This window comes from Cetorhinus maximus, chromosome 2 (assembly GCF_964194155.1).
Source record: "Cetorhinus maximus chromosome 2, sCetMax3.hap1.1, whole genome shotgun sequence".
Lineage (NCBI taxonomy): Eukaryota > Metazoa > Chordata > Chondrichthyes > Lamniformes > Cetorhinidae > Cetorhinus > Cetorhinus maximus.
The window spans coordinates 122,656,962-122,682,701 of NC_135880.1; the positions used below are offsets into that span (position 1 = coordinate 122,656,962).

The following is a 25,740-nucleotide window of genomic DNA, read 5'->3' on the forward strand; positions in this document are numbered from 1 at the left end:
TGCATGCTGTCAAGTGTGGCTCCAGTACACTGCTCAATTTGGCGACTCACTCCCTCCCTCCCAAAGCATAGATAGTGAAGGCAGATGTCTTACAACATATTCAAATAGCCATGCCTGGCATTATAGCATAATTCTTTGGCCACTTCATAGTGAATGCTATGGCCTGTACTGCTTGCAGCTGCAGGGGCAAACTTGTAGGAGCAGGCTTGCTGTTGCAATGGAATGGCAGCAGTTAGAAAGAAAACAAAAACTCTCATGTACAAAGTTTCAGTAAAGTTGTTCAAAATCACAGTCAGAATGTGTTAATATGGCTACCTCGCTTAGTGGAATTCATGAACAATTGAGATGCTTAGAAATAGTCGCTTGGGAATACAGCAATACTAAACCTACAGGCTTTTTATTGCCTGTTTTGTATAGATGCTAGCAAATCAGAACTGCACTGTCAAAAGACATTGGTTCTGTATGGGATGAATTTGACTGAATTTACATAATTTTGTAATGTGAAGCACACCAAACTTTTTTTTCCATGGCAATGGCAGTTCTTTGCCTGCAGCATCTGGGCCAATCTTGATGTCTGGTGTTCTCCTATTTTTGAGAAGTGTCCAGGACTCCATCGTGGAAACAATCCCAAAGTAATTTCTTAATTTCAAATATGAATGGTACTTTAAATTAGTTTGGGGAAATTTCTGTCCATTCCAAACAGATATGGAGCCATAGCACAAAACTGTGGCTAATGGTCACCAAATTTGGCAAAAGTGGGCAGGTTTAAACGACTGGTATGAAGAATTAAAATGGCACTTGAGCAATTAAATTTTGTGTAAGTTAACATACTTTGGGAGGAACCTGATATTTGTGTCTGTCATTCCTCTTGCCTCTCTGCCGCTCACAGTGCCATGAAATGTTTCTCACTCACATCTTCATTGCTTTTCTCCTTCAGCCGCTGTACAAGACGACTTCTTATCCTCCGTGCTTTCAACCTTGATCAGTTCGCACGTTCCCCTGAGTTCACTGGCCTTCCATTCCTCCTTAATCTTTCCCTCTAAGTAAACATCCCAAAGGGATTCATGACCACCCCCTTGATCTCACATGGTCTCAATGCTTTCCATTGTGTCAAGCATAGACAATGCCATCTCTAATTGCTTCCTTGTACTGCTCTCCACCCACAGCCCCCTTTCCCTTCTCAACATTGCTCCCTCTGTGCCTGCCCTGGTTTAAAAATAAGCCTCCTAGTTCACTTACAACTGCACAATCAAATTTCTAACTGTCTAGCCTTTGGGCCTCCATTCACCATGACAGCTCAACCACACCTCACTTCCACTTTTGATGCCCTGGTCCCCATTCAAACCATTATTCACACTCTTCCTGGCCCTTTACTCCTGTATATTGCCTTGAATATTTGTGGTAGACAAAGGGTTTAACTAGTTACCCCCCACCCCCCCGCCGCCCCAGATCTGGCTGGACCACATAATGCACTGTCGGATCCTATTCTCCTGCCAAAACTGTTCACTATTTTAGGCCATCATGTAATGCAAAAATAATCCCAGGATTTTTTTTCCCCACTGCAAGCCCTCTCAACCCTCATCTCCAATAGCAATTTCATGAAGCCTATTTGTTACTTTGTCATTAAGATCAAAACCATCTGTTTAGTTACCTCCGCTGCTTCCCTCCATTCCCTTTTCCATGGGGTCAAACTTGGTCCAAGATTCCCTCTGCTCTTGCACTGAACTCTCATCTTTCTAAACTTGCACTGCTATCTCTCCTTATAACCTCTGAGCTCATCTTGTTTATGGCAAGATGCCTAGGGGTGAGATTTCACAGCTCCTAGGTGGAGTGAGGCAGTAAAACACTGGGGAACTACGTAGGGAAGGCTCCCCAATGTAGTCCTGCCTCTGGACCATTTTACCAGCAGCAGGAATGGCAGTGCCTCAGCTGCCCTGCTGACTAGAGGCAGACAGCCAATTAAGCCAACCTAAGGCCCAACTGAGGGCCATCTTCTTGAGGCCTGTCTTACGGTATATGGATACGGACTGCTTCAGTATCTGAGGAATTGTGGATGGTACTGAATGTTGTGCAATTACCAATGAACATTCCTGCTTCTGACCTTATGATGAAGCTCATTGATGAAGTAGATGAGGATGGCTGGGTCGAGGACACTAATCTGAAGAACTCCTGCAGTGATGTCCTGGAGCTGAGATGACTGACCTCCAACAACCGCAACCACCTTCCTTTGTGCTAGGTATGCCTCCAACCAGCGGAGAGTTTTTCCTCTGATTCCCATTGTCTCCAGTTTTGCTTGGGTTCCTTGATGCCACACTCGGTCAAGTGCAGTCACACTGAACTCAGCTCTGGAGTTCAGCCCTCATGTCCACGCTTGAACAAAGGCTGTAATGAGGTCAGGAGATGAGTGGCCCTGGCAAAACCCAAACTGAGTGTTAGTGGGCAGGTTATTGCCAAGCAAGTGCCACTGATAGCATTGTTGATGACCCCGTCCATCACTTTGCTGATGATCGAGAGTAGACTGATGGGGTGGTAATTGTCCGGGTTGGATTTGTCCTGCTTGTGTGTGAGTTGTTCCTTCATTTCCTATAATATTAACTCCTTTAAAGTTATATAGCTGTTTACCGGCCTTCAGCTTTTCAGAATCTCTGGTCACGTTGATATTCATTGTTGAGCTTGCACTCACCCATGGGTGCCAGTTAACTAGTTCTGTTTTCTGTATATTGTCTGGGTTATTTATGAATACCTGGTTAAGATAAGGACTGTCTCTGGTGACCTCCCTGATGCACTCAATCACGTGTTAAGTTTACCAGAGATGGATTTTCATCCTAAAGCTGCAATTTGGAGCACTCGGAGCAGTGGGGCCAGAAAATCGGGCAGCATTCGGTTTCGTTGGATTTCCACTGATGGTGGGCTCCGGTCTACCTTTTTTGTTTACAACCTGTTTTTCCATTTGATACTTAGGCTTTCAAGAATATTTGTTCCAGTTGTTTGCTTTTTGCCTCAAATTTCCTTATTGGCACCAGTTTTTACCATTAGACATCTTATGCAGTGATGTCATTGGCGGAACAGTAAATACTGGTTAGGGATGCCTGGCAGGTTGGGCATTCCTACCTGCTAGCATTTGTACCCCCAAACTTTCATTGGTGGAGGCTCCCCTTAGCAAAGGAGTCTGCCCAAATAAACCTCCAGAGCATCACAGTGAAATATGAATATCTGAGCAACTCCTGGACTCACTTGGGAGGATATTTAATATATCAAAAGTTATGGTTTCTGATGAAAGAAAATTACGTGGAAAGGCAAAAGCTTGGAAAGCAGCAGCACGGTGGTTTGAACTAAACTTCTGAGTCAAGCCCAAAATCTTAATCTATCCCACTGATGGGCATTGTTATGAGAGCAATAATTGAATTCCCCAGTGAAACTGATAATAAACCTTGACTATAGATTTGAGCTTTTTTTTTAAATTCACTTACGGGATGTAGGCGGGCGTCTCTGGCTGGGCCAGCATTTATTGTCCATCCCTAATTATCTTTGAAAAGGTGGTAACGAGCTGCTGCAGTACATGTTCTGTAGGTACACCTACAGTGCTGCTGGAGATTTGACCCAGCGATAGTAAAGCTATATATTTCCAAGTCAGTATGGTGAGTGGCTTGGATGGGAACTTCAGGTGGTGGTGTTCCCATGTATCTGCTGCCTTTGGCCTTCTTCATGGCAGCAGTCATGGGTTTGGAAGCTGCTGTCTAAGGATGCTTGGTGAGTTTCTACAATGCGTCTTGTAGATGGTACACACTGCTGCGACTGTTCATCACCGGTGGAGGGAGTGAATGTTTGTGGAAGGGATGCCAACCAAGCAGGCTGCTTTGTCCTGGATGGTGTCAAGCTTCTCGAGTGTTTTTGGAGCTGCACTCATCCAAGCAATGGGGAGTATTCCATCACACACATGACTTGTGCCTTGTAGATGGTGGACAGGCTTTGGGGGGTCAGGAGGTGAGTTATTCACCACAGGATTCCTAGCCTCTGACCTGCTCTTGTAGCCACAGTGTTTATATGGCTAATCCAGTTCAGATTCAGGTCAATGGTAACTCCCAGGATGTTGATAATGTGAGATTCAATGATGGTAATGACATTGAATGTCAAAGGGCGATCATTAGATTCTCTCTTGTTGGAGATGGTCGGGATGGGATTTGTTGTGTGGTGCAAATGTTACTTGTCACTTGAGCCCAAGCCTGGCTGTTGTCCAGGCCTTGCTGCATTTGTACTTGGACTGCTTCAGTATCTGAGGAGCCACGAATGATGCTGAACATTGTGTAATCATCAGCGAACATCCACACTCCTGACCTTATGATGGAAGGAAGGTCATTGATGGAACAGCTGAAGATGGTTGGGGCGAGGACACTACCCTGAGGAACTCCTGCAGTGATGTCTAGTACTGCGATGATTGTCCTCCAACAACCACAACCATCTTCCTTTGTGCTAGGTATAATTCCAACCAGGGAGCGTTTTCCCCCTGATTCCCATTGACTCAATTTGAGCTGGGGTTCCTTGATGTCATGCTCAGTCAAATGCTGCCATGATACCAAGGGCAGTCACTCTTGCCTCACCTCAGGAGCTCAGCTTCTTTTGTCCATGTTTGAACCAAGGCTGTAATGAGGTCAGGAGCTGAGTGGCCCTGGCAGCACCCAAACTGAGTGTCATTAAGCAGGTTAATGCTAAGTAAGTGCCGCTCAATAGCACTGTTGATGACACCTTCTATCACTTTACTGATTGAGCGTAGACTGATGGGGCTGGGTTGGATTTGTCCTGCTTTTTTGTGGCAGGACATACCTGGGCAATTTTCCACATTGCCAGGTAGATGCCAGTGTTGTAGCTGTACTGGAACAGCTTGGCTAGGGGCACGGACAGTTCTGGAGCACAAGCTGGAATATTGACCGGGCCCATAGCCTTTGCAATATCCAATGCCTGCAGCCATTTCTCGATATCACGCGGAGTGAATCAAGTTGACTGAAGACTGACATCTGTGGTGTCGGGGACCCCCGAAAGGGGCTGAGATAGATCATCCACTCGGCACATCTGGCTGAAGATTGTTGCGAATGCTTCAGCCTTATCTTTTGCACTGATGTGCTGGGCTCTTCCATCATTGAGGGTGGGGATATTTGTGGAGCCTTCCCCCTCCAGTGAGTTGCTTAATTGTCCTCCACTATTCACAACTGGATGTGGCAGGACTGCAGAGCTTAGATCTGATTCATTTGTTGTGGAATTGCTTAGCTCTGTCTATCACTTGCTGCTTATGCTGTTTGGCATGCAAGTAGTCCTGTGTTATTGCTGCACCAGGTTGACACCTCATTTTTAGGTATGCCTGGTGCTGCTCTTGGCATGCCCTCCTGCACTCTTCATTGAACCAGGGTTGATCCCCTGACTTAATAGTAATGGTAGAGTGGGGGATATGCTGGGCCATGAGGTTACAGATTGTGGTTGAGTACAATTCTGCTGCTGCTGTTAGCCCATAGCGCCTCATGGATGCCCAGTCTTGAGTTGCTAGATCTGGTCGAAATCTATCCCATTCAATACAGTGGTAGTGCCACACAACACGATGGAGGGTATCCTCAATGTGAAGCCGGGTCTTTGTCTCCACAATGACTGTCCGGTAGTCACTCCTACTGATACTATCATGGACAGATGCGTCTGTGGCAGGCAGGTTGGTGAAGATGAGGTCAAGTATATTTTTCCCTCTTGTTGGTTCCCTCACCACCTGCCGCAGACCCAGTTTGGCAGCTATAATCCTTTAGAGCTCGGCCAGCTAGCTGTGTGGTGGTGCTGCTGAGCCACTCTTGGTGATGGGCATTTTGCAGGGTTGATGCTTCCTCCAAGTGGTGGTCAATATAGAGGAGTACTGATTCATCGGCTGAGGGGGCGGGGTGGGGTACATGGTAATCATTAGGAGGTTTCCTTGCCCATGTTTGACCTGATATGAGACTTCATGCAGACCAGAGTTTATGTTGAGAACTCCCAGGGCAACCCCCTGCTAACTGTATACCACTGTGCTGCCACATCTGCTGGGACCGGACATAACCAGAGATGGGGATGATCTGTAAGGTATGATTTCATTGGTATGGCTATCAGGCTGTAGCTTGATGAGCCTGAGATAGTTCCACCAATTTTTGGCACAAGCCCCCACATTAATCAGGAGGACTTTGCAGGGTTGATAGGCTAGGTTTGCCTTGTTGTTTCTGGTGCCTAGGTCGATGCCGGGTGGTCCATCCGGTTTCATTCCTTTTTATTGGTTTGATACAACTAAGTGGCTTGTTAGGGGGCATTTAAACATCAAATGCATTACTGCCGATCTGGAGTCAGGTGTAGGCCAAATCTGTTGAGGACAGCAGATTTCCTTCCCTAATGGGCATTCGGGAACCAGATGGTTAATTGACAAGGGTTTCACGGTCATCATTAGACTTCTAATTCCAGATTTTTATTGAATTTAAGTTTCACCATGGTGGGATTCAAACCCGGGTCCCCAGAGGATTACCCTGGCTCTCTGGATTACCAGTCCAGTGACAATACCACCAAACCAGCACCTCCCCCTGTGTAGTGTTGGAATAAATCTGTTGAGAAAAACTTCTGCAAGCTTTGGTTGCAGGTCAAATCAGCTTTTCCTCTTATTGCCGTGTATGCAGGTACTGAGTAAAATATTTAATTTAATGGTGTTAATCTGGTTCACACTTTGAAACTTGTTGCCAATAATTATGCAGAATAAAGTAAACTGCTACTTTAGTCCTTAAAAGTTAGGAATTGCTTTGATTTTTACTTTAATTTTGGAACAAGATCCCCTTTGAAAGCCCCGTTTTGTGTTTGCATGCAGGTCCTATTTCAACTCTATACTGCAAGATAAATAACTTCCAGAGAAAATATCATAAATGAGGGACATGTAGGAAAAAAGGATTGAGCACTTTGAATATGCTGTGTCTTTTCAGGTGCTTTTAACTCAACATTCTAGAGTATGCTTGTTTTGTTGCATGTGTGCAATTTTATAGTTCCTTACTACAGTACCCTCCATATGGTGTTTTTCTCCCACCCTTCTCTTTCCGCCAATTTTCTCGTCTTGCCCCCATTTTTTAAATTTAAATTCCCTTAATGAGGGGTAATGAGATGAGGGTGAAGAGGAAATCCAAAGCATGGAGTTATAATGTATTCTGTGGTGGAGAGTGGCTCATTTGTGCAACTATCGACCAAGCTGGCCAAATCCTAAAGGAAATACAGATAGCTGCCAGACTGGGTTTGCATTAGGTGGTGAGAGAATCAAAGTGAGAAAGTAACCTCCTTGACTTTCTCACCAACCTCCTTGACCTCATTCTCATTAACCTGTCCATTGTAAACATTTCTGTTTGTGATCACACTGATAGGAATGACTCCTGCACGGTTCTTGTGAAAACAAACTTGTCTCCACAGCGAGGGCTTTCTCCATTGTGTAGTATAACAGCTCCACAATTATGCTAAGTGGGACAGATGAGCAACAGATCTTAACAACCAAAAACTGGGCATCTATGGGTACATTGGACAGCCTGTAACCTTCTGATCTGGCCCGTCTTTCATTTTTTTAATCGTCATCAAATTAAGAGAACAACTTTGTTCAATGGTGTATGTACCCTGACACACACTTTCTGAGGAACCAGGTAAATCCCTAATTCCCTTTTTTGAAACTTCTTAATAAGGAACCATTTGGGATTTTACTTTTGAGCATAGGTCTAGGGATGTAGATGCCTGGTTCAGCTGACCAAACTGTCCTGCAACAACCAGTTGGGATCAAAATGAAGCTAATTTACTAACCCTTGAATAGGTTAACCTGAGTTTGCTGATTGAATTAACTATTTTCTTCCTTAATGATTTGGCAAGAAAATCAGACTACAGGTTATGCAATTTATTGATCATAAATTTAAAAATTGAGTAAATGGATGCTTAATAGTGATACAAAAATGTAATCAATTAACTAGCAGTTTAGTAGCAAATCATTTACAGACAATTTCCTTAGTAAAATGAATAGCAAAAGTTATACAGGCAATTCAGTATTATGGTAAGACAGCGCTAATGGATACTGACTTCAACTATAGCAGTGGCCAGTGTTTGATGTTATAAATTGGTTAATTGCTTTAAATGTGATTCCTAAGAATTTAGACAAGTTAACAGTTTTATATAATCAATCTATTAAGTCTGAGATTAATAACATTGACTTTAAATAACCTCGCCCTCACAAGCCCTTCATTCCATGGGAAGTCGCTGATGGCTTCTGGAATGTTGAGTCAATGAACCCGTTTGCGACGGGATTATCTGTCTCACTTGGGACCTTGGTTCTGACTGAACCATGTTACGCATGAGTAATGATATCTGACCTGACTTCACCACTAGCCTTTCGTGATGTCAAGTCTAGTCGCAATTAAGTGAGCTCTGACTGTAACTAGGTTGTGTAGCCACCATTTAGCTTCTGACTTCTGGTAAGGTCCTTTAACAGTATTTCGTACTGATTAGCATATTTGCTGGGTAAAAGTTTTTAGAGGAAGAGAACAGAGGAAACATGAGTCATCCCCTGATTAACCTAGAGGCTAAGAAAGATTGCAACTTCTATCAAGGGCAGAGAAAAACTCTGATTCTGAGTAAACCATGCGTCAGAAAGTGGTGTTTCTTTTCATGTCAGTCGTCCCCCAACAAGTCCATACTGAAGCATGGAATCACAGACAGGTAGGCTCCACTTTTACAACTCCCTCCCACTTTTAACAAAAGGACCCACACAGATGTGAGGGGTCATGACCTGTTTATGACTCGCATATGCTTCTTCCCTGGACCTGAACCAGGAATAATAACTGTACAACTTGATTGCTTAAAAACCTGCATTAACTACTTATTTCCTGGCACTTGGCTCAATAGTTGAATTCCACACTGTCAGTTTACAGGATTAGAGTTTTGAAGGCAACCCTTTAATTTCACAGATCTGTGTTCCGACAATGGGGAGCATTGCAAGGATGTACTAAATGAAGAGAACACTTGCAATATTTTGTTATTTAATCTTCTATCTTGTTTTGTAAGCTGTTTATTCCACTTTATTTTGGTATCTCAACTTTCCTGCAATTTCACTAATTGTTCTGCACCCCAGACGGTTCATTTGAAATGATGCATACCCTGTTTCCAAGAATTAACCAGCTTGTTTAGTTAGCACATTGATAGAAAATGCTTCAGACTTAATTGGATACCCAATTTTGTGAAGTTCAGTGGAAAAATCTCCCACCTGAGAGAGCAAAATTGTCAAAAGTGAATTAACCATCTGTTCACACCCCATTCAATTTTCTTTCCCATTCAATTTGAGCAAGATGCAAGGAAAACTACAATTCACCATCACCTACTTTGTGCTATTCCCCAAGACCAGTTACACACCAGTGTCTCTTGTAAGTGGTGTTTTGAAAGTTGAGAGGCAAACAAAATGTGTTTAAGGGGTTAAATTAATACTAGGAAGGAAAAGCAGTCCAACAAGGTCTGAAGACTATATGCTAATTTAAACAGTGTTTATTCTTAGGTGGAACTTGACATTACGAGAAAACAATTTTTCTTACTATAGCAAGCTTACATCTGAAGTAGATTATCTCAGATGTGCCAACTGTAAGATATCAACTAATTTTGCAGTTAAAGTTCTCGAGTTTAGAACTTGTTTATCTGTTTTTAGTTTGTGTTCACCTCATATGTAATTCCACTGTTGCCTTGTAGGGCATCCACATTTGTCACCTGAGCAGACAGTGGGCAGACTCCCAGACTACCACCAATTCCTCACAAGGCTACTGAGGGGTGTCCCGCTTGCTTATTGGTTCACATTGGTTTTGGGGATCTTGACAAGTATCTTACAGGGAATCATTTTCAACAAAATGACTTCTTCAGCAGGCTACTTATTCAAGTGCAAGTGCTAGTCTGCCTTGTATATTGTTTCTGTAAGGAAGTAAGATCTTCTGAAATGTGATTCGCTATTGAACTTGACACAATTTGGCTTGCCTGGAAAGTACTGAATTTGAGTATGGTGCACCAATCAATTTTAAATTCAAGTAACACAAAGGTAAATGTAAATAATGGGTCATTGAGACACTTAAACTGTTCTTTTCATGAAACACGACTCTAATTATTTTGCAGTATCCTATTTTTTTAGTCCATGGAAAAATCTTTGTTCTCACCTTCGGTGTTTGTTAAGCATACAACAATGCATGACTTTCAATCAAAGGAGGCGTGCCCTTGCAGACTCGCGGATACTTCACATTGGTTTAACCGCAGAGATTCTGTTTGAGCCAGTTAATATTCAATCTGAGGCATGTAAGACTGCAAGCTTGAGTTTGTGTAAGACGCACGTGATCTAACCTGTGTCCGCAGATCCAAATATCAGAGACTTGCTGGAAGTTTGCTCCATTTTTAGAAGGATCAGCCTCTTTTTAAAAAAAAAAGTGGGACTTGCAAACAGTGCCAGGTCAGATATTTAATGTCTGTACTTCCCTTGGACTATAATAGCTAAATATTTTCCTATGGTGCTGACATTTTGAAGGCCTGAAATTACCACTTATGCTTTTTTGCGGACGTGTACCCACCAGCTTGTGGTTGAGGTGTCGCTTTACAGTCATATGATCAAAGCTGTTAATTTGGATAGGAGGCGATACCCTGATCTCAGTTTTCACTGACTTTTGGTCAGACAGTAAGCTTGTCCTGCCTGCTACCTGTTCTTCACCGGCCAGGGAGTTTAACATGACACCAACAGGTAAGAAATACTGCTTTCAAATAAATTCCAGTCTGTAGATTATGGGACGTGAATGGCAAATATTTAATGTAGCATTCTTTGTCTGCAGACTCCAGTCCTCTGTGTTGAATTGAGAAATTAGATATGACTTGCTCAAAGAAGCTTTTGCTTTTTAAAAGAAATTTAAATACACGTATCTCATTTGGGTGAAGATTGGCAGGAGTAAACTTTAATAAATTCCAACTATGTTCATTTCAGAAGGCTGTTGCACCCAAACTGACTAGTCTCCACTTGTTTTATACTGTCAGCATTATCAACTAAATACTGCAGGAGGAGGCTTTTCATTTGTTTTGAAATACTATATGTTACCTCAAGTGTGCAATTGTAGAATGCATATTGAAAATATATGGTGTTGCAATATTGTCTAATTTTTGTTAACATCATGCACTGATCTGTTTTTCTGCTCTTTTATTTAAAAAGAAAGAATCAGAGATGTTTTAGTTTGAAAGTATTTAAAATGCAAATTTGAATGAACTTAATTTGGAAAAGTGTAATTTATAATTAACTGGAAAACAGTTGTTCAAATTGCACATGGACATTTAAAATTAATGCTAAATGTAATTTTTGATTTTCAGTATAACTGTAATCTCCCAATTAAGTGGTAAAACAGGCAGGTAACTTATGAGTAAGACTTCTCTTAAACTGGCTACAGTATTTGGTTGTCTGCAAGAGAGAAACCCTTCTAATTTTGTTCACTTGTAGAAAAGCATCTGAACTCTGCGTGGTTAATCTGATGGTATGAAACTAATTGAGATCATGCACTGGGAGTTTCTCTGTGTCCCGGCCAATATTTATCTTTCAGCGTCACTAAAATGGATTGTCTGGTCATTAACATGTTGCTGTTTGTGGAAGCTTGCTGTGCACAAAATGGCTGCTATGTTTCCTACATTACAACTGTGACTACACTGCAAATGTACTTTATTGGTAGTTTGCAATGCCCTGAGATATAAGAGTAGGGTGGTGATTTGTCTAGTTTTATACCAGACAGTCCAGTTTTGAGCCAGTCTGGACAGTGTTTGGTACTGGATTGCTCTATGTCCAGTAATTTGTCCCTTAGTATACTCACCTCAGTGCAGGTGCCTCTGCTCATTCCTTCACCCTGTCTGCAATGGCCTCAGTGACTGGGACACAGATAACAGTTATTTTTCATATTTCCCTGTCCCATCATCGTCTCTTACCTGCAATTGGGCCTTTTCCATCCTGAACCAAGATGGATCTCAGTACGTGATGATGTCACCCCTGCGCGTCACAGCGGTGTTCACTATTAGTAGCCTCTGGTAGTGGCCACCCTAGACAGGGGCATACTAAATCCACTGCTCTTTTGACCTTAAAACTATTGGAAAGCTAAAGTGGTTTTGCCAAAAAATGAACTATTGTATGTGACGATCAGCTCTTGTGCCTACAAGCTTGATCTATACCGGAAAACACCCAGACATTAGTTTTACTAAAGTCGGTCACTCAACAAGAACTGCCTCAGAACTGCAAACCTAACCAAATATTCCTGATCTCTTGGGTTGTTTTTCTGATTCTAATAACTCATTACCCAACAGATTTGATTCCAACAGCAAATGTACTACTAAGATACTTCCAAACACACAACAGCCTCATGCCTGTGCAATTGTAGTCATTAAAATTCTCAGGTGCTAATTTATCTGGTTCTTCCATTGGCAAAGTACCACAGGTAGGAAAGTTAAATAGCTTCTAGTTGCATTTGTTTTGGTTCTATCTTTTTTTTTGGAAAAATATACTTTATTCATAAAATACCTGAGAGAACATCACAAAACTTTTCAAAATAGCCATCACAAAAAGTGCAATCCGATTCAACTTTTTCACATAAATCATGAGGTGCTTCAATACAATCAATGAACATTACAGACATTTCAACACTGGTCATTACAGACAGAGCAATGGTATTCAAGTTATCTACATAGATCATGTTGCACTCTGGGGTGCTTCAATACAATTGTGACACATGTAGTTTTCACTGCATACATTCCTTCAGAGTCATACAGCCCGAGGGCTCTATACAGCTCCCAGCCCCTCAGTGCACTGTGGCAGAAAGGTCTTAGACAGCGACCTTTCCCCACTGCGCCTTTGCGGCGGCTGCCCCAAGCTTTAGTGCATCCCTCAGCACGTAGTCCTAGATCTTGGAATATGCCAGTCTGCAACACTCGGCCGGGGACAATACTTTGCACTGGAAGACCAACAAGTTTCCGGCAGACCAAAGAGCGTTTTTCACCGAGTTGATGATCCTCCAGCTGCAGTTGATGGTTGTCTCGGTGTGTGTCCCTAGGAACAGCCCATAGAGCACAGAGTCCTGTGTCACAGAATTGCTCGGGAATGAACCTCAACGAAAACCACTGCATCTCTATGCAGACTTTTTTTTGCAAAGGCACATTTCAGAAGGAGGTGAACAACGGTCACTTCCGCACCCCACAGCTGCAGTGTGCAGAGGGGGTGAGACTCCTGGAGTGTAGGAAGGATCTGACTGGGAGGGCCTTTTTCACCACCTGCCAAGCTACGCCTTGGTGCTTGTTGAAAAGTTCTGACGATGAGACATTCTGCCAAATGGCTCTGATTCTGGCCACATACAGGATGATTTGTTACCTATGCAATTCAACAATGTTATGATATTGGCCTGTACACACCTCTCTATCAAATAAGGTCCACAGCTAAACCAGGAAAATTGTGTATGCTACTTTGTGGTTATTGTGATTGACCAAGATTGCACAGGTGCTCTAAAGTTGTGTTTAGACTTTTCGGAGAATATGAAAACCTTGCATATGTCCAGTTACATTATTGGTGAATTTAAATAGGGCAGGATGAACTTGTCAACAATTTGTGTAGAAGATTTGCATCTATGTACTAGCTCAAAAAATAAATACCACATTATGTAACCACTTGCATTGGAAGAATTTTTGACATACAAGCACAGCACAAAGCTGATTTGTTTAAGGTTGAACTATTTTGGTGCATCTGCTAATCCTGGAAACTGGGAAAGAAGGAATGCAATTCATTTTTAGACGATGTCTCTAGATCAGTAAGCAGCTTTATGAAAGTTCAGTTAGGGAACTGGATGCCATATATTTCCACATCTAATCAGATATTCAGAATCGAACTTCCATCATAACTTTCTGACCCTTGCCTTGTTTATCATTTACTGTTCCCCCACCCCCTGCCCTAGCCCCCACCTCCCCATCTCTTTATCCCATCAATGATGATGGATGTTTCAGTTATCTTCATTTATCTTTGCTGGAGCATCCTCCTTAAACTCCTTCACTCCTCTCTTGCTTTTCTCAAAACCAAGCTTTTGGTCACCTGCACCCCCCCTAATTTTTTATGAAGGTTCAGTATTCGTTTGCCCACCTGTCTCCATTTGTGAAGTCTCTTTGGAAGGTTTTTATATTAAAGGCACTAAATGCAGGTTATTCATTGCAGCTGAGTGAACTGTGTTGCATTTGAGTTCCTCCACCTTCATACAATGTCTGAAATGAATGTTATTTCCATTCCCATTCACAACAAATGTATATTCCATTAGAATGAAATATTGTTTGATGTAATTAAGTTTACCAAAATACCAAAATTGGATAGATTCCAGCTTCTCTAGCAGTGCAATATCTGACCTTTTACTTGAGCTAGATTTTTAATATTAGAAGTCTTAAGAAGGAACAGTATAAAAAAGGCATCATGAAACTGCTGACAGACATATTTGATTGCACGTAATGCAGAGTTGCTGATATGGTTCAGCTGTTGCTTTAGCAGATTAATTTTCATCTTTTGTATTTAGTTAATTTGGAAAGATGAATCATCTTGTGTAAACTAAACAATACTTAGGTCAGAGTAATCTTGAGGCATAACTTCAGTTTCAGTTTTTAAAAAAATAATCAACCTGGCACCACCAGTCTGTCAAGTGTTTGCAGAAGAGTTGGTCTCTACAGCCAGCATGTATATGCTCCTACAAGTGAATACTGACTGAAACTATGCTTTGAATCTGATACTTTGTCATCATTTTCTTCTTGGCTTCAAGAGCACATCATGTGTTTATCTACATACCGCGTAGATCTTGTGTACATACATGTTTGAAAGTAAATTTAAAATGTATATGTATAATATCCTATGTATAGCAGCCACTTTGGTATGTTAGAAAAAGACCCATATTACAATACATCGCTATTCTCCATCTCTAAGCAATTTTTTTAATCCTTGGGGCTCACATCTATTTCATCCTAATTTTTTGACAGCATAAACAGTGTGATTCCATACTAGTTTCCACTTCCCAATTTTATATTTGTCTTTCATAGTCCAACTTTCAGTGTTTTATTGAGCAACCTGTTTTGTTTTCTGGTCTGGTATTGGGAAAAGAAATCTTGTTCTTACCAGCCAAATATTGATCTTATTTTGTAAATTTTGTGACACATTCTTCTTTGAAATTTGAGAAACTGGTGTTGTGGTTTGGGGAAACTGGATTCAAATTCCAGCCAACTGGTATTTATGTATGAGCTTTCCAGATCTTTGGCTGTACTGTTCAATGTGCAACTATTTGATTCGTACATCTATTGTTTAATTGACTGGCATTTTGTGATCAACTTTGAAAAGCAATTGTGCTTTTATGATTTATCCCCCATTTAGAAAAGAACTGCTCAGTTCAGTAACCATAATGTTGTGCTTGTGTGTTTGTCATTTGTACATTGTGTGTTGTCTTCCCTTTCTCTTTCCACTTCTTCCCCTTGCCCCTTTTTCTTTCCACCCCCTCAAGTTCACATTATACTTCTAAGTACTATAGTTTCAGCTTAATGTGTACTTACCTTCCAAACTGTGCATTCTATAAATGGCATATTTAGCTTTCTGGATTGCTTAAATGTCAGTACTTAGCTTTTTGTCATTGGCCCATATATCTCCTTTTTGTGGCTTGGTGTCATATTTTGTTTTATAATATCTCTGAAGCATCTTGGGAAGTTTCCTTGCATTTAGATAGCACCTTTAATGTAAGTTGTAATAGTGGTTTTTGTATATAATCATACAATATGCAGTCATTGGACTATATGGTCATATTTTAGCAAATTCATAAGTCTAATAACCTGAAACAATGATATAAAATCTACCCAGTGAGAATAATTTCAGTGCAAGCATTAATTTCAGCGTGTATAACACACTGGAAGGTCATAACATGCCTCCAAAGGTTCTATCTGTTTCTGAAACTGGGCATCTAATGAAGTCTATGCCATACATATTGGAAATTGATTTTCACTTGCCACATTCATCTATACATTTTCTAAACAAAATCTACAGTTGTTGAAAGTTTCATTGTAGAAAAGAAAGACTTACATTTATATAATGCCTTCTATGACCACAGGATATACCAAAACACTTTGCAGGCAATGATGTATTTTTGAAGAAAAAAAAACAAAAATACCTGGAAAAACTCCCATTTCTCTCCTGATGTATTTCGTAGTATAGTCTCTGTTATCAAAAATACCTGGAAAAACTCAGCAGGTCTGGCAGCGTCTGCAGAGAGGAACACAGTTAACGTTTCGAGACTGAATGACCCTTCAATAGATGCTGCCAGACCTGCTGAGTTTTTCCAGGTATTTTTGTTTTTGTTTTGGATTTCCAGCATCCGCAGTTTTTTGCTTTTGTCTCTGTTATCAAATTGGAAACACAGCAGTCAATTTGCACACTGCAAAACCCCAGAAACAGCAATGTGAAATTGACCAGGTAATCTGTGCTTGTGATGATTGAGGTATAAATATTGGTGAGCACACCAAGGATAACCCCTGCTTCTCTTGAAAATAGAGCTGTGGGCACTTTTGTGTCCAGTTGAGAAGGCAGACAAGGCCTCCAATTAAAGTTTTAACTAGATTATTGTGCTCAAGTCCTGGAGTGAGACTTAAACTCCCAACCCTGTGACTCAGGCAAGAGCGCTACCAACTGAGCTGTGGCTGACTGGTGTAATACTGGATTATTTAGTGAATAACATCACTTTGTTTTTGCTCATGAAATAGTATTGAGGATTGAGGCTGTCAAAATAATAAAACTCGTAGAATATAGAGAGCTAAAACTTTAATTGTTCCCCCTAGCCTCTTGTCATGACCCCTGATTCTGTAGTTATTTTTTCCATGTAAATGATTTGGACATAAGCAATTTTTTGTGATTTGGACAGAAGCTTGCTTGCAAAGGAATAGTTCGCCCAGACAGCTGCTTGCTGAGTAGGACATCTGTAGACAGGTAGAGGTGATTTCAATGAGTGGCGGACAATTGTTTTGCACAGATCACAAATGGTGGCTCATTCATTAGCACTTTGTAACCATTTAAGAAGTCATCTATCTATTTAGTATTCCCAACTCTAGTGATGTTAGCCTTTGAAAAGACATTTCTTATGAATCAACACTAGGACATACGAACATTTGAATTAGGAGCAGAAATAGGGCACTCGGCCCCTCAAGCCTGCTCCGCCATTCAATAAGATCGTGGCTTATCTGATTGTAACCTTCAACCCCACATTCATGCCTACCCCCACCTTGTTACACCCCCTTGTTAATCAAGAATCTCTCCAGCTCTTCCTTAAAAATACTCAAAGACTCTGCTTCCACAGCCTTTTGAGGAAGAGTTCCAAAGACATTTACTCTCAGAAAAAAATTCTCATCTTTGTCTTAAATGAGCAACCCCTTTATTTTTAAACAGTAACCCCACAAGAGGAAACATTCTCTCAACATCCACCCTGTCAAGATCCCTCAGGATCTTTAAAGGTTTCAATCAAGTCACCTCTTACTCTTTTAAATTCCAGTGGATACAAATCTAACCTGTCCAACCTTTCCTCATAGAACAACCCACCCATTCCTGGCATTAGCCTAGTAAACTTTCTCTGAACTGTTAACGCATTTACGTCTTTCCTTAAATAAGGAGACCAGTACTGTACATAATAATCCAGATGTGGTCTCACCAGTGCCCTGTATAACTGAAGCATAACCTCCCTACTTTTGTAATCAATTCCTTTCACAATAAATGATAACATTCTATTAGCTTTCCTAATTACCTGCTGTACCTGCATACTAGCCTTTTGTGATTCATGCACTAGGACACCCAGATCCCTCTGAATCTGAGCTCTGCAATCTGTCGCCATTTAGATAATCTTTTTTATCCTCCCTGCCAAAATGAACAATTTCGTATTTGCCCACATTATATTCCATTTGCCAGATATTTGCACGCTCACTTAACCTATCTGTTTCACTTTGTAGCCCCTTGTGCCCTCTTCACATCTTTCTTTCCTACCTATCTTTGTCATCAGTGAATTTAGCAACCATTCCTTCGGCCCCTTCATCCAAGTCACTTATGTAAATTGTAAAAGGTTGAGGTCCCAGCGCTGATCCATGTGGCACACCACTCGCCACATCCTGCCAACCAGAAAAATACCCATTTATGCCAACTCTCTGCTTCCTGTTAGCTAGCCAATCTTCTTTCCATGCCAATATGTTACCCCCTACACCATGAGCTTTTATTTTCCACAATAACCTTTGACGTGGCACTTCTATCAAATGCCTTCTGGAAACCCTAAATACAGTACATTCACTGGTTCCCCTTTATCCACAGCATATGTAATTCCTTCAAAGAACTCCAATAAATTGGGTAAATATGATTTCCATGTCACAAAACATGTTGACTCTGCCTGATTGCCTTGAATTTTTCTAAGTGCCCCGCTAAAACATCTTCAATAATAGTTTCTAACATTTTACCAATGACAGATGCTAAGTTAACTAGCCTGAGGCTGCCTGCTTTCTGTCAACCCAGCCAATAGCCCGTGAAAGGTGTAAAGTAACTGCACGGGTCAGGAGTCATCAGAAAGGTTGTAAGAGAAAAATAACTCCCTCAATGGGGCAGACAGCAGACTGAATATCTTTGTGTTGTTACGAACGCTCCCCGGGTGAAGTCCCCAATTTGTTAACTTCCTGAACAGGACCCTGATTTTTTTTTTATGCTCCCGGGTGAGGGGGAATGAGCTGGCTCTCCTTTTTTTTCAACCTCCTCGGTTGGTCACAACAAGGTTAATTTAAAATGGATCCCTTCCACCGTGGATACCTTTTCCAAGTCCAGATTTTTTTTTAGAAGGAGCCAATTTAACCAGACTTTCCTGAGTCAGAGTATGTTTATTCATTATTAAAACCCGAGAAAAATAATAATGTAACACACACAGGTCAGAAATGAGAACAGCCCAAATAAGTGTTTTAAAATATATACAAATCAGTCTTTGGCCTGTCCATGAGGCGTAGATGGTGGTACGTTGCGGCCGTTACATTGGGTGATTCCAGTAGAACTGACTTTGGCAGTTCCACAGTTAGTTTGGTGATGCTCGATTCTGAGGCGGCTGAAAGGTTGTCCTATTTCATTCAGGTTGTGGCGTCTGCTGAACTTTGCCTACAGCAACAGAGAGAGAGATCTTTTCCCCTGCAAGCTGTAGGGGGGTGACTAACTTGTAATTCTGCTTGCTGTCACACACAGTTGCACATCATCAGTTTTTTTAATGTTTTTTCCCTGCGTATTCTGGAGGGGAAAAAACTATGACTTGCACCCAAAGTCTATATTCTTTCATCCCAGACTATTTACACATTCTGAGGTATAAATCAACAGGAGATAGATTTCGGATGTCTGCTGAGACGTGCAAATCAATCCTTTGTCTCCACAAGTGTAGAAGGTTAAAATTCAGTCTTTTGCATCTTTCCTATCTCCCTTTCAAATCTCTGAAGATGTCCATGACACCTTACAGGTGTGATATTCCACGTTCTCTCGGGACTAGTCGGTCTACTTTAACCCACAAAGGAATTTTCCAGGGTGTGGTCACTGCACATTATCAGCCATCTTTTGCTCAGTGTCATCTTTTTAAAAAAAAAGTCCGTCTTAAGTTCAAAATGCCCGTAGGTTATTGGTACTGTTAGTCCGGTGTCAAAACAGTGTTAAAGATTAAAGATTGTGTTGTGTTGAGGTTACCCTTGGTGTGCTGGTTAAAGATTCCCCCAACTGGGTTAACAGAACTCATATTTATATAATGCCTTTCGTGACTTCAGGATGCCTCGAAGTGCTTCACAGGCATAAAAACAACTGTAAAATGTCCCAAGGTTCTTCACAGGAGTACTACCAGACAATAATTGCCATTAAGCCAAGTAAGGTGACATTAGGACGGGAGAGCAAAAGCTTGGTCAAAGAGGTAGGTTTTAAACGAGGATCTGAAAGGAGAAGAAAGAGATGGGGAAGGGAAGAGACTTAGGGAGGAAATTGTAAAACTTAATGCCTAGGCAACTGAAGGCACAGCCATCAATAGTGTGGCAAAGGAAGTCTGAGATGGACAAGAGGCCAGAATTGTGAAAACAGAGTTTTAGGAGGGTTGTAGGACTGGAGGTGGTTAGAGATGGGAAGGGTCAAGGGCATGGAGGAACTTGTACAGATGGCAATTTTAAAATCCTCATTTTTAAAAGCTGTGTGTTCATCAGCAAGCAAAGGGTGATCGATAAATGGGACTTGGTTTGAGTTAGGTAACAGGCAGCAGAATTTTAGATGAGTTTGGGATTATGTAAAATGTGAGATTGACCTGCAGAGCATTGACTGGACTTCAAAAGTTCTATTTCAATGTTGTAATGTTGGAAACATGGCAACAATTTGTGCACGATAAGATTTCATGAACAACAATGAGAAAATAACCAGAAAATCTCTCTTAATGATGGTTAATGGATAAATGTTATCCATTACGCTGGGGAGAGCTCCTGCTTTTCTTGGAATAATGCCATGAGATCTCTACATAGATATGAGAGGGCAATTAGATTAATGTCCCATCCGAGGGTCAGCACTTCTGATGCAGCACTTACTCAGCATTGCACTTCGATAGTGTGCAAAGATTTCTGCAATGGGGCTTGATTGCAGCTTCTGACCCTGAACCGAAGAAGTTACCACTGAGCAAAGGCTGACTGCTTACAGACAAAACAAAATTATGCTTCCTTTGTTGACTCTGTCCGCATCCTGAAGAACATGAGACATTAAGACATGAAGCTCAGTCCAGATGAGAAGCATTTCATGGTTTTCCTGCTACTGCATTTGCAGATACAAGGGCATTGCGAGTCAGCTTCTGTTGGGGGGCGGGGGGGAAGACAACATACAGCCCAAGAGAGTGACTGACAACACTGAACCTGAGCGGATAAGTGCAACAGACCAGAATATGTAGCTTTACATACACTTCCTCTCATCAAATATGCTGACTCATTTGAGGTACAGTTCCACAGGCATTAACCAGAGTGCACATCTGTGTTTATTTCCACAAGCAAGAGACAAAGCTGTTTTTTGCAAATGAAGTAAACACAACTATACAATAAACTTAATCGTAATATCAGCCTGGTGTAGTGTCCAATTATTTAAAATTGAACCAAAAAGTGAATTGCTTTGGAACAAATTTTGTAACTTCTGGTTGGACCTGTTGTAGCAATACACATGGAGAACATGTCTTGAGAGAATAACTTGTTGATTGTCAAGGACAAAAACATCATGTGTAGTGGTACGGATTCATTCAGACTGTGAATGTCCAGGATAAGGTTCCTAATTTCTGTTGAATTCACTGCATTTCACAAGGATAGAGTGGGATTGCATCATCTCCCCTAGCCAGGGAGAAGAAAAAATGGCCAAGAATTTGTGCTTCTGTCACTATCTACTGATCCCTAATGGACAGTGTATATGTCTAACTGTTGGAAGAGGGTGAAGTCAGACTTGATTGTGACTTTCCACGATAGGCAATTGCGAGCTGATGGGTCCATATGCCCAGCATGTCCGTATCTTGAGGGAGAAGTAAGAGTTTGGTGGTTGGTGGTATTAAAATGATCATAGTTGGAATGTAAATTTTGTACACACTAGTTCAGAATGTTGTTTAAAGCTGCATTTGCACAAACCAAATTCACACTCAAACATGTCAAGCCCCCTGCTTCTCATGGAATTCAACATACATACCAATTATTACAGTTATGACAGGAAGATAGAATTGGAATAATCCAGATGGATTTGAATTTTTTTGCAGCTGCAGTAAATTAATGACTTTGTTTTCCTCCTCAAACTATTAAAACTGTTTCTTCACCTTATTCCACTCCTTCAAAAGAAGCTAATCGTACAGGGAAATTTTCATTCTGTTGCTGATTTCATGATTATTCTGGTCTAGTTTGTGAAGAATGTTAATCTTTTGTAAGCTGAAAGTGAACGTGACATGGTGTTCATTAGCTTTCGATTTTTAATAGCACAACTGTTAAAATAGGTGTTAACTAAGCATGAGGGAAACCAACTACTTAAAGGTGGTTTTGCCTGTGCCACGGGACATTTACTGCGTGTAGTTAGATGAACGCAACTTTTTAATGTACACATGTTTAGACTTGCACAGGGCTTTGACTGCTTCCTAACTGGATTAAACTTTCTGCTGAAAATGTCACCTGGCCGGAGCTCTGGTTGTGGAAATTTCTGTTCATGCTGCAGTCAGTCATTATCATAGTGAATTCAAATTGTTTCTAATGAGAGATGCAGGTCTTTTGAGAGTTACATCCTTCCAGGAACAAACGTGTAGGTGTTTGTTTTACAGAGTATTTGGATACAAAATTAGTTTTTTTGTGCCTTTTCAAGCAGACCAATGTAACTTAGCCTAGGCCGAATTAAATGCATCACTCTCTGTGCTCGTGCAAACTGCTTCCACGTTCTTCTAGATCTCAAGTTTGCTTTTAGTGCCTATCTCCAGCTGAGTCATTGCTTTTACTCCCCACCCTCTTGGCAGTAAAATGCCAACTCCAAACAGATTGGTTGCACACAATTTAATCAAAATGATGATTCCACATTATACTGACTAAAGCTGCTTTTATGTTGATCTCCGGTTGGTCTGCACACAAGCAGTTCTTGTGCTGTGACTACACTACTTCTCTATTTCAATTTTAGCAACTTCTATTTATAAGGCACCTTTTACCCAGAAAAAAAATCCGAAGATGTTACACACAAGTGTAAGGGAGTGGGGTGGGGGGGGTGGTGTGGTGATGGGGAGGGGCAGGGGGAACTGGATGCTGATCCAAATGATGGGCTGTTAGGCAAAGAGATCAAATGCTTGGTGACAGAATTGATATTTAAAGAGGATCTTTTAGGAGCAAGAAATAGAAGGACAGAAAGGTTTGGGGAGAGAATTTAAATGTTTAGCTGAAAAAAATATAAAGCTTATCCAAGGCTGGTTACCAGATGAACAGTCTGATAGCCTAGAGGCAGTGGAGGGGACAAGAGAGCCGGTGGAGAAGTAGAGTTTGGAGGCATCAGTGTACATATGGGAGCTGACCCCCACACCTCAAGTGATGTCAACAAAGGGTGAGATGCAATGAGGAAGAGGAGGGAGCAAGCAGGGAGCTTTCTTGGCTGTGAATATGGGAGGAAGAAGCCTTTGGGAGAGATGCTGTGGGTAAAGTTACAGTTGGGCAGGCAAGATGAAGGCCAGTTGTCCCAGTGGGCCATGCTTGAATGGGGTGGGCGGGTGGTGGTGGTGGCGGCATGTGGGGAGGAGACACAGTATATCCTCGATAGGAAGATGGGATACATCTTGTAAGTACAGGAGAACTATATGAACAGTCGCTTGGTCGTACAGAACTTGAATATCGCTGAGAAGTGAGACATGTTGCCAAAGCTTTTCATCTTGCACTCATCCGGACAAATGCAAGAATGCCAAATTTCAAAAGATTGCAATTTATGCTACAGGAGAAAAGAGTGTTGATTGGTTGTCAAGTCTGGCCAAGGCATTGCCTTGGAAAAAGCAACAGGGCTGTACATCCCAGACATTGGTTGATCAAAGGAACATGCTTTTTGATTCACTTGTTTGTAAAAGGCAGAGCACAGAATGTAATCAACCAGCATATGCTTGCAGAACCCAAAACAAAACATCCACTGACAGGTGTGATTCCATGATTGGGCAACACTTGCTGAACAATCCTGATTGTGCTAATAGCTACCAGAACAACCAATTTAAGATAATCAGTCAAGATTATAACATGACTTAGTTACACTTGCTAGAAGTGACATACATTTATACATAGGGACGTGTTCTCTGCAAACAAAAGGAATATGTTCAAACCTTGTGCCTTTTTTGATTTATCAGGAAACTTGGGGAACCTATAATTCCCTGTTGCTTTTTCCCATTTTAGCGCCTTGGCCAGTCAGCACCCTTTTCTCCTGTAGTACAATTTGTTGTGATCATTTGAAATTTGTCATCCTTGCATTTATCCTGAAGAGTGCGAGACGAAAAGCTTTGGCAACACGTCTCTCTTTTCAGCAAAATTTAAGAACTGCATAGCTTGATGTTCCAAGTCTGCATGTCAATATACCAGTATATAAAAGCTGACTTTCTTTAAAACATTTCCTCTGGATACAGACCTGTGTAGACCTTCCCAAATGTTACAGGAGTTCCACAGCCTGGAAATTGTTCACAAATGCCAACTTTTAGCAACTGCAAACGCAGAGCCTGGCACACAGTAGCATATAGCTGATCCATTTGGATACAGACCCCACATTAAAACATTTAATTGTATCTTGTTAGTAAATCCAAATATTTGCCTTTGCTACCGTAAAGAAATGCAATCCAAGTGGTGATCACTTTGTGTACAGTTCCCAACATCAGTTGTGGCATAAGTCGGAATCATTGCCATCTTATCACACAACTTAGTTTACCTTGAAGTACGACTCTTGATTTTGCGATCAGTAGTGAAGCTGCTCACTGACCTCAAAGAAATTTGTGCAGAGAGATCTCTGTGACAAGAACTTCAACGCTTTCTCAATATGCAGTTGATTGTAACATAGTTTAATGTGAATTCCCAGCTTTGAGCTGCAGTAATATCATCAAACTGTCCAAGCAGCCAGTTGCATTAAAGAATTCTGTCATCCAGGAAATGAAAACCATATAACCATGCCATCACAACACTACCTATTTCCACTTCTTCAATAATGTCGCTATCACCAGACTTTGCATCATCTCAGCTCATCTACTGAAAACCTCATCTGTGCCTTTGTAACCTCTAGATGTAACCATTCACTTGCACTCTTGAGCCAGTCTTCCATATTCTACCATCTGTAAACTTGAGGTTATCTAGAACTCTGCTTGTGTCCTGACTCATACCAGGACCTGGTCACCCATGACCCCTGTGGTTACTGATCTACTTTGGCTTCCAGCTGAGCAAAGCCTCTTTTAATTCTTAACTTTGTTTTCAAATTCCTCCATGACCTTGCTCCTATCAATATCTGTAATCAGCTCAAACCCCATAATCCTATGAGATCTGTGTTCTTCTAATTCTGGCCCCTGGGGCATCCCTGATTTTTAATTGCTCCACCATTGGTAACCATTCCTTGAGTTGCCTTGGCCCTAAACTCTGAAGTTCCCTCCTTAACACTTCCTACACCTATGCCTCTCACTTTTAAGGCACTCGTTAAAACCCACTTTGACCAAGATTTTGGCCATTTTCCCTAATATTGCCCTAAGTGGCTCTGTGTCAAATTTCACTTGATAATGACCCTATGAAGTTCCTTAGAACATTTTCTTACTTTAAAGACCACTATATACATATAAGTTGTTGAAAAGCACCGAAATCAATCACTTTTTAAAAAAAAAATCAGTGAAATAAAGATTGGGACATGCACGAAGGGCTAAGATGCAAAACTGCCTGTGGCAGGGCAGTGAATGACCGATGGTAATTTCAGAAGAATATTTGTGTTGGCCTGTGCTTCGGTTAAAGCTTGAGTTTGTCATCGGATTCAGAGAGGTACTGAAGGAGAATGCTGACAGTCGCCATCAAAAAGGGCAAATTCTGGGCCAAAATTCTATACTTATCTTTTCTATATCCTTTATTTTCTTGTATTCTCTAAGATCACCTCGTGGTTGTGGTTTCTCAGGTCTGCGTTGCCAA

The 25,740-nt window shown here is 41.3% G+C and overlaps 1 protein-coding gene across 4 annotated transcripts in view; it reads left to right on the forward strand.

Moving 5' to 3' along the window:
• kank1a (KN motif and ankyrin repeat domains 1a) overlaps window positions 1-25,740 on the forward strand; it is a 275,855-nt gene that overhangs the window by 119,006 nt on the left and 131,109 nt on the right. Inside the window, exon 1 of one of the 4 annotated variants that reach the window (XM_078569194.1) lies at window positions 10,369-10,768. The exons of the other annotated variants lie outside the window; for them this stretch is intronic. The gene's annotated coding sequence lies outside the window, so the exon portion shown is untranslated. Of the gene's footprint in view, window positions 1-10,368; window positions 10,769-25,740 lie in introns of those variants that run through there. 4 annotated transcript variants of the gene reach the window in all.